This window comes from Elgaria multicarinata, chromosome 6 (assembly GCF_023053635.1).
Source record: "Elgaria multicarinata webbii isolate HBS135686 ecotype San Diego chromosome 6, rElgMul1.1.pri, whole genome shotgun sequence".
NCBI classification, from domain to species: Eukaryota; Metazoa; Chordata; class Lepidosauria; order Squamata; family Anguidae; genus Elgaria; species Elgaria multicarinata.
In genome coordinates this window covers 31,265,615-31,275,719 of record NC_086176.1, presented here as the reverse complement: position 1 = coordinate 31,275,719, position 10,105 = coordinate 31,265,615, and positions in this window count along the sequence as shown.

The window sequence follows — 10,105 nt, the reverse complement described above, 5'->3', positions numbered from 1 at the left end:
TTGCATCTATGCATATAAGTTAGGACTAGCAGATTTTATGCAAATAAATGCCCTCTTTTGTCCCCTTTTTGGGGTTACATTTCCTCTTCTTTGCTGATGCGTGAGTGGCGCTCTACCTCCACTGCTTAACTTCCCAGGTTGAACTGGAAGGTCTGAAGATAGACTGTAATCATGTTCTGCTGAAAGCGGTTACATCCCTCAGGTGGCTGTTTACACTTGGAAGGGGTTGGGAAATACCTGTTTATCCGCCCCTCCCCCCCACCCCCAATGTGGCAAACAGCACTCTGAAGAGACATGTTGAACAGGAGAATGACACAGGAGGATCTGTCTCTCTAGCATTGCTGCTAATGCAAATAAATTGGTAGCCCCCTGTGGCTGCATTTCAGTAAAAGGACGTGGGGAGATGGAATTTCAGTAACAAGAACATTGGGAGATGCTTTTGCAGACCCTTCCAGGCAATATAATTTGTCCTTAGGACTCTGAATTTGATACTTCCTAATACTATGTGCACCTTTGCTACTAAGATTGTGGTGAAATTCAGCCTGGGCGCCTGCGTCTGGCCCTCACAGGCCCAGGCGTACACAGACTCAGGCCCAAGCGCTATATGTACCTTTGCTGCTAGTATTGCTACTAGCAATCTTATGGCCCCTGAGAGGCTCACACAACTTCCAACAGTGATATCTAGCTTTGTTACAGTAGAATAATTTCTCCAAGAAATTTCTAAAACTCTTTCATTTAATGCTTTTCATATTAACAATGAGAGAAATCCAGCCCAAATGCATTGTTTCAAAAGATATTCTGCTCTCCAATGAGAATATTGCACCATTTTGAAAAATCAATTTATGCATCCATGTAAGTCTACAAAAACTAATTATCTTCAAAAATGTTAACTAGCTTGTCTGCCCCACACCTACCAATGTTTGCCATTTATACTTTAAAAGGAGGAGGAGTCAACTTCCACAACCTTTCTGAAGGTTCCCTGGCTGATCAGCTGTGGGCAATTTTACTCACCTGAGGAGACAAGCAGAGCCACCCCAGTAAGCCTGCAATTGCCTTTCAGGACAACATTGCACGAACTTACAAGAGGTGATTCGTGTTTGCTTTTTGTCCATGGGAAGTGTTTCCAAAGCTTGCTGGTCACAGACAGTGAATAAATGGCAATTCAATGATCCAAAAGCTGAAGGGAGTGATAGATTTCATAAGGTGCTTCTGATATTATTTTACCCTGGAAGTGATATGCAGTCAATCGTTTAAGCGTACTGAAAACATGGATCAATGCAAGATGTATTACACAGACATCAGATATTCCAGACAATGAAGGATGGTCTTAGCTGTTACACTTGTTCTTTCAGGATCAGTTGAAAGATGTGCATTCAATTTGGTTTATGAAAACAATCCCATTTCTATAATCCTCCTTTCAGGCTCTATCAAACCTTTTTGATTAAACTGACAGCCAAATGACAATCTGCAACTTCCCCCGCCCCCCAAGGAATGGCACCACCATTAGGCAATGTGAAGAAACTCCCTTCATTTGGCACATCTTAGAATCATAGAATAGTAGAGTTGAAAAGGGCCTATAAGGGCATCAAGTCCAACCCCCTGCTCAATGCAGGACTCCACCTTAAAGCATCCATGACAGATGGTTGTCCAGCTGCCTCTTGAATGCGTCTAGTGTGGAAGAGCCCATGACCTCCCTAGGTAATTGGTTCCATTGTCGTATTGCTCTAACAGTCAGGAAGTTTTTCCTTTTGTCCAGCTGGAATTTGGCTTCCTGTAACTTGAGCCCATCATTCTGTGTCCTGTTATAGTTCAGCCATACGGCTAGCTTCTCCTACTGGCCTGGATCTGTAATTGCAGGAGGACAGTGAGAGCAAGCAAAAACATACTATCTTTTTTATTATTATTATTCCAGTGTGGTGCCCAGAACTGGACACAATACTGGGATATGATTAAAGAGAGGGAAATGGCCAAGTATTCAGAGAGCAATTCTGTGGCTCTTGAGAGGCCATAGGGTAGTTTGGATTCCTGGATCCAAGGTCAGAGACAGTGCTCTGACCTCAGACCCAGTGATCTGACCTTGGATTCAGTGTGCTGACCTCAGACCCAGAAGTGAGAGTTCCACACCCATTGCAGCCAATGTAGAGACAACCATGCTGGCTGCCTTTCCAAGCTCATGAACGCAGCTTCAGAGAGAAGGGAAAGGGGTTAGTTCTGTGGGTGGGAGAGGGAGGGGACTGGGGAGGCTAATTTAGGATGAATCCTCCAGCCTCCCCAACCTCCTTCCCACCTGCACTGCAGAAGCTCAGCTAGATGGGCGTGGAGGGCTTTGCAAATCAAGGTGGTCTTTTGCCACCTTCAAGAACTAGTCCTCCCATTGCACAATTATTATATGTGGCATGGGCTCTAGAAATCCTTATAGCATCTGCAATGATGCCGCACACCAGTCATCTGAGGAAATAATAGCATATTGCCCATTTTCAAAGTATCGCAGTTTCAATATTGGGGGAAAGGAAATAGCCATGCAACAGAAACTTTAGACAAAGGCTGTTTCTACACCAACCTGAAAATCTGAGCTGGTCATGGCCGAGTCCCTGTGCATTCAAAGGAAGGACGAGAACGGGTTTTCCCAGGGATAAGTACTCCCTAGGAAAAATCTGATTCTTCCTGCAGTCTTGGGATTGTCCTGAGCCCGCGGGAGGTGCAGCAGCCTGTCCTGGCTTCTTCCCTCCTCCCTGTGAGTAGCAGAGATGAGTAGAGGGAAGGAACTGGGCCAGGAGAAATTGGGGGTTGGGTAGGGAGTGGGGTTGGGGCTTCTTTTTTTAAAAAAAAACAACCTTATGTTTAGTTGGAGAACACATGCACTCATCTCCTTTTTAAAAAGTGGCGGGTGCGACACCCTCCTCCCTCCCACGATGTTGTGCCTGCATGTGGACTAAGGGGAGGATCTCGCGATCAGGATATCGTGAGATCCTCCCCTCTCCCTCCCTCTACCCCAGTATGGTTTAGAAAGGGCCAGAGAGAAGATAGCAGGCTCCAGCGCAACAAAATGAACAGCAATCACACATCTGGAGTGCAAAACAAACACTTCCGGTTTTGCTGGCCAATGTGATGAAGTGGGTGGAGACTCAGAGAGAAAGTTAAGAAAAACGAACAGGCAAAGGAACAGGAATAAAGGCAGGTTTCTGGGAGAAGAAGGGCAGATAGCTATGAGGCACAACCAATGAGAGCGCAGATAGCTGTGAGGCACAACCAATGAGCATTAACCTTGAAGCTAGGGGTACAGGACCTCTTTCAACCCAATGGCTGAATTCCATTTCAGAGGAGCTCTTCAGCTGGATGGGAGGCAGGGCTGAAGGCAAAAGGAGTGGACCCAACCCACAAATACCAAAACTACCACCATATTTTACCACAAAGCCTTTACTGCCACTAACTAAGCCTTAAGAATGGCATTTCAACCTTTTAGAATTGGGTGGTGGTGGTGCACAAGTGGAGAAAACACTAGGAGTGGTGGTTGAGAGAAAGGGGAAGGGAGTATACTCTTCTGGGGAGCCCCAGAAGGCTGGATTGGGACCCTGGAAGGTCAGATTTGGCTCCCAGGCCTAAAGTTCTGCAGGCCTGACAGCCTTCTCTTCCTGCTTTCATTTATAGTATTTGGGAGATGAGTGCTCAATAATGAAGGAAATCTCATGTACTCTCCCTCAAGTTAAACATGAATTTCAAGGTGGAGAAGGATTGGGGAACTATGCTTCATTTGGGATCAATAAATCTGTCAACTTTTTATTCTCTCTGTTGCTCATTCTACTAATTTTAAATTTGGTTCATCCCAAACATTGACAATTTCCCCCATTTTAAGTTTGGTTAGTCCTAAACATCGGCTGTTTGTTTTGGGGGTGTTTTTTTTAAGTCCACACAAAAAATAATATGCATTCTTCATGTATAGGGTGACCATATGAAAAGGAAGACAGGGTTCCTGTAACTTTAATAATTATATTGAAAAGGGGATTTTAGCAGGTGCCATTTGTATGCAGGCAGCACCTGGTGAAATTCCCTCTTCATCAGAACAGTTGAGACTGCAGGAACCCTGCCCTCTTGGCCAGATATAAAAGAGGGCAGGGCTCCTGAAGCTTTAACTGTTCTGTTGAAGAGGGAATTTCACCAGGTGCTACATGCATACAAATGACACCTGCTGAAATTCCCCTTTCTATACAACTGTTAACGATTCAGGAGCTCTGTCCTCCTTTCCATATGGTCACCCTATTCACGTGCATTTCTCCTAATACATTTTTGTATCATTTTGTCAAATATGCATTCTGTGGGTGAGCGTACACACATTTTTGTATGCATTTTTCATTGGAGAAGTTGAAATGTAAACCAAACACATTCCTTTCCCATTCCTATTCTTGACACCCTTGCTACCTCGTCTCCTCCTCTGACTTTCCTGCGGTGGTCTAACCACAAAACAGACAGCAGACCAATACTAGGGACCTGTTCTTATAGTAATTACAAACAGAACAGAAATAACAAACCACAGATGCTGTGTTTGAGGCAGAAAAGAGGAACAAACGGGCAAGCATTTCCCCCCACTATTTCTTCCCCATTTTACCAGATATAAGAATTCTGATGGACATTCAGGCTTGACATTCAGGCTTTCACAGCTTTGCCTAATGTCTGTTGACAGTAAAAAAATCCCCTACTCTTACCACATACAGACTTTTGAAAACCCAAACACACAACCTCACAAGGAATCACATAGCAAGCCTGTAATCAGCATAGTCCTGATGTCACACGATGAGGAAATCCTTACAAAAACAAGAGGCCTTTTGACTCATGCCAAATGCATCTAAGAGAATAAATGCACACAGTGCAATGATGTTGAAATGTCCTTCTAGGCTGTCGAATTCTTACATCCAGCCTTTTGTTTGTCAGACATTACATTTTCACTCCCTCTGCCTCGCCTCGGCTTGAACATCCCTTAATCCTGCCAGGGAGATGCCAGTAGAAGTTGGCATATCAAGATTTTATGAAGAGAGAAAGTGTATTTGAATTAAAGTTTCATTATCCAACCATGTAGGAACCAAGCAGCTGATGAAAATTCATAAGAAATAAGCAACAGGTGAATATGGAAAAGCTGGGAGCAAAGCCATTGATTACGTTGGAAGAGGGAGAGATAATCCCATTTCTCAGTTACAAAAATAAAGATTATTTAAATAATGAATTTAAAATAGAGTTTTACAGAGTCTTACTGAGGTTCCGAAGAAAATATATTTGCTGAACAGCCCAATGCTATCTTTTACTTATGTCAGATTCTGCCTAAGGACCGCAGGGTTGTTCCCTTAAAGAATAAGTCTCATTGATTATAGTGAGACTTACCTCTGAGTAAACATGCATTGAAATGTACTACACAACTAAAATACCAAAACTAATTATTTGGAAGCATTGAAAACAATAGGGGATCCAACCCTCCCCCTGTAATGTGGATTAGGATTAGGCTCCCTAGCTAGGAAGTAAGGAAAATTTCCTGCTCATATACCTTTACACCTTCACACTGGTCTGGATATCAGTAAAGACCATCCGAGTAGTAATGTGGTCATCTTGGAAAGTTCATAGCTCTCATGGTGTGCAAATATGCCCGATCTAAACCAGTGGTGGACAACTTGTGGCCCTCCAGTTGTTTTGGCCTACAACTCCCAACATCCATCACCACTGGCTATGCTGAGTAGGGCTGATGGGAGTTATAGGCCAAAACATCTGGAGAGCCACAAATTGCCCACCTTTAATCTAAACCATGGGGACAGAAGGCTTGACAGACATTCTTAAACTGATGTGGGAGCCACTGCAGAGGCAGCAGCAACACCACTGATAAAAGTATGTGTGACTGCTTGCTGAACAAATCCTTCTTATTATCAGGTTACCTTGGAATAAAGAAACTCCCCTCCCAAATGTTATCTAGAAATAGCTCCATTTATTCCAAGATAATAATTAAAAAATGAGGCCTTGACCATCATATCTCCAATGTTGGTTGCAGGATTTTGAGGGCCTGTGGGCAAGACGTAATGCCCCCTACCTCACTGAATCTTCCTTCTCACTGCCATTGTCACTACCAGTTACTGTTGCTCCTCATAATCTTTCATATAATTTCTACCATTTCACAGCCACAGAGTGCTGAGCAAGTAGGCAATGGCATCCACTGGTCCTCCATTTCACCACCATTGTTTGGGCCACCATGAGTAACAGGTAAACAGGCAGGGAGCAATGGTGAAGAGGCCCCTTCCAAGGTGTAGGCTCTCAGCAGCTGCCCAACCATGTCAACCCTTGACATTGACCCTGCCCATAGTACTTCCAATAGGAGGTCAACTGAGCCCAATCCCCTCATCCCCAATGAGCTTCTAAGGGCCTTGCTAGACCTATCTTTAAATCTGAGCATGTGGAGGGGCCAGCCCGCGCTAGAAGCTCCGGTCTACATGTAACATGCAATGGGGTAAAGGAAAGCCCCATCGCGTCAGCCATTTTATTTCACTTTAAAGGGGCCATGTGTGCAGGAGCGCACCAATGATAAAGATAGGCTTTTTTTTTTTTTTTAAAAAAAAAAAAAGGGGTTCCCCACTCCCCCTGCCCCCGATTCCCCCCATGATGTCTGATGCCCGCCCGCCCGCAATGTCCGATGACACCCGCCCGCCATGTCCAATGCACCCACCTGCGATCTCCCATGCCCCCCATCACTCCTGGGCTGTGATTTTCTCCCCCCCCCCCCGATGTCCCCTGGCCTCCGTTAGCCCTGATGACCTCAGCTTTTCCCAGCTACTTGGGAAAAATTGCAATTTGTAGAAGTGCAAATTTTGAGGGATAAACTGTCTTCCATTTTATATTGTGGTTCAAAATTAGGTAAGAATGCATTAAGATGTAAAGTGAACAAATTTATCCATCTTTATTCCTCTTTATTGCTCTAGATCATACTGAAGTACCCTAAGGGTTTCAACACTCCTGTGACTGAGCAAAATACAAGCATCTTTACTTAAACATATACAGGCTACATTGATATAGGGGAGTTGTAATTTATTGCCATTTGTCTCTCAATTTTCCTGCAATGAAATGCACATTTGAATAAAAATGTGCACTTTGAAAGTATACAGGACATCTTTATTTTCAGATCCATATCTGTGTACGTTGTACATGTGTACATGTTTAGTCCATTCATTGTACTATAAATCAAATTCTGTAGGTAGGAATACTTTAAAAGACTAAACTGCTTATTCTACAAAAACCTGCCTTTGATTTCAGGAGAAAACCTGTATAGATCTTGCCAGATTTTTGCAAATATCTTGTTTGAGCCTGCCAAATTACACTTTAAGGCTCTTTGATCTAATATTGGTATCATAAACCCTTTGGAAAGCATGACAATAGGCCGATGTCAGAAAAATGTGCCCTGTCCACAGAGGCTGCAAATCTTCCCAAGGAGAAATCAGATCAACACATGGCCTTTCAGCCTAGAAATGCTACTGTTCAAATTGCATTCGAAAAGAGCAGGGGGATTGCCATAAGCTCAGAAAGGCACGTGACGAGAGCTGAATACAGCAGAGGATGAGCAGGCCAGCATTCTGCAGCAAAAACAAAAAAGTTAACTCTAAAAGTCAACATTTTCCTGAAAAGGCAATAATGAGGGTGGCGGCGGCAACTTCATTTTGGCTATGTAGAGGAAATAAACATATTCACTTTCATGTTGTCATCAGACTGATGATTTGTTTCTGTATAATTCAAGCTAGCTTGACAGTTGGTAAATTTTACAAGGAATGAAATGTATGAGCCGTCATAACAATGAACAGCTTTTGCTGAAAGACGTGAATGATAAAGGATCTTAAAGAGAAAACAGGAAAAGGAGGCTTTGGATGCCATGATGGGCTGGAATTTATGATTATGATTATTGGTGTTTGTGAAAAGTATTTTTTTTGGGCTGTTTTATTATAGTATGGGATTTGTTTGTATGGCCTTCTGCAAGTAGTCATTTTATGTGCCTATCAACACCTAGCACCCTGACACACACATGACACCCTTAAGTGTTGACTAGCAAGGCTAGAGTTAGTAGGTCCAAGTGAAGCTTTATTGGCCCCTGTGTCTCTGGACTTCAAGGAACCCAGCAAGCTGCAGTGTTTCCCAGTAAAGGTGGCTATGCCATGCAGCCTGGATATTAGGCCATCAGGAATCATGGATCACCTTGTGGTGTGCTACCATCTCTAATTCTATAATTACTAGTTTTAATTACTAGTACTACCTGATCCCAATTTCATGGAAAATAGTGAAATGTGACCAAAATTTGCAAACAATAAATGCACAATGACCTATGTGATTTTTTAAAATCTCATCCTCACTTTTTTTAAAGTGTCCCACTATGCGTCATGAAAGGAGGGATGCCATATCCTTCTCTCTGGCTGATTCCCTGAGTCTCTTGGATTAATTTATCTCTACTTACAAGCTGGGGCTATTTTGGGGGCCAGAATTTCAGACTTGATTGCTTTCCCTGTCATAATTTCTACTTACCATGGAATACCCTTTTGGAAAAGACAGCAATACACAAATGCAATTAAATGATGTGTTCTTTGACATATCTTTCAGCCGTTCCTCCAATAATTAAATTAAACAATTTAGAACAGAAATCTACATAACAGAGGCGGAGAAATATGGAAGCCTGTTGGAACTGTAGGGCTGTGATAAACTCATCCTGTACTTGAATATAAACATGCTGGCTGTCAGCTTAGTCACACCCATATGAAGCATCATAAAGCCCTTCATTTTTTCAACTATATATGCCAAAACAGAGTCTTTCTCTTGCTACCATCAGCAAGCGGAAGTGCGTCCGTGTATGTAGACAGAAAATTGAGCTGAAGTGGATACCTACAATTAATTTTCCAGCCAGCTTCATGCTGCTGGGCTCAAGCACTATACTAAGGAGAGTGGGGTGGAGTAACAAATAAAAGGAAACGCGTATATAGATTTCCCAACCCAAACAAACTCGATTGTATCGGAATTTCTCAGGATAAATACAAACATATATGTATAATCTCTAGGGATGTGGATTTTTTTTTCATTTCCTGATACTACTTGTTGTTAAAGACCTCATTTATTTTGTTTTTCATTTGTTAAACCGCATCCATTTTCATTTTGTAAACGCCCAGAGAGCTTTGGCTATGGGGCGGTATATCAATTTAACAAATAAATAAATAAATAAATAAATTCATCAAAATTACATTTGCTTCATTACTCACATATATCTTTACTTTGCTTTTAGCCACCACTTTGGGTGGCCTTAGCATCGAAGGTCCTCTTGGCTGCCATTTTCTTTCCCCAGAATGTCCAGGTATTGAATCACTCCAGTGCATTCTGAGGAAAAAATGAAACTCCCATTGGAGGCCAACATTTTTTCCCTTAAGAGTGCACTTAAGCAGCACTGTCTTGGGGGATTTGGGGAAAAGAAAAATTACAGCTGTCATGAGAAGAGAATGCTTCTCACTCAGGAGAGGGTAACACACACACCCTTTGAAAGAAGTGATGAACGGGTGGGAAAAATGAACCTCATTCATACTTATCCTTTACTGATAGCACTAATAAACATAACTGGACCAAATGAACTCCATTCGGTTCAACTTTTCATTAATCCATTTAATTCATTTATGTACAAGTATTTATAAACTGCTTACATCTAAAGATTTCACAGCAGTGTACACAATTGATAGAAACATTTGTTATGAAACAAATGCACACTCTTAACTAATTTATTTGTTTATTGATGAAGAAACCTGTAATGTGCTATGGAATTGACAAATCAACAGCCCAGTGTAAGATTCTTCATGGACATAGAAAAATGCAGAGAAATGTTCAAGGGAAATGTCCAAATTGTCCAGTGGGCATCAACTGCTCTACACTGTTGCAATGAGACAAGGAACAATAGGATCTAGGCTGTACAAGAAGAGTTCTAAGTAAATGGACCATTTGAAATATTTGCTAGTAATACTTCGTTTTGAAAAACCTTTTTTGCTAAAATTAACAACATACAGTACTTAAGCTGTAGTTTTCAAAACAAAACTACAGCTTAAATAACCTGGCTAAAGTCAGA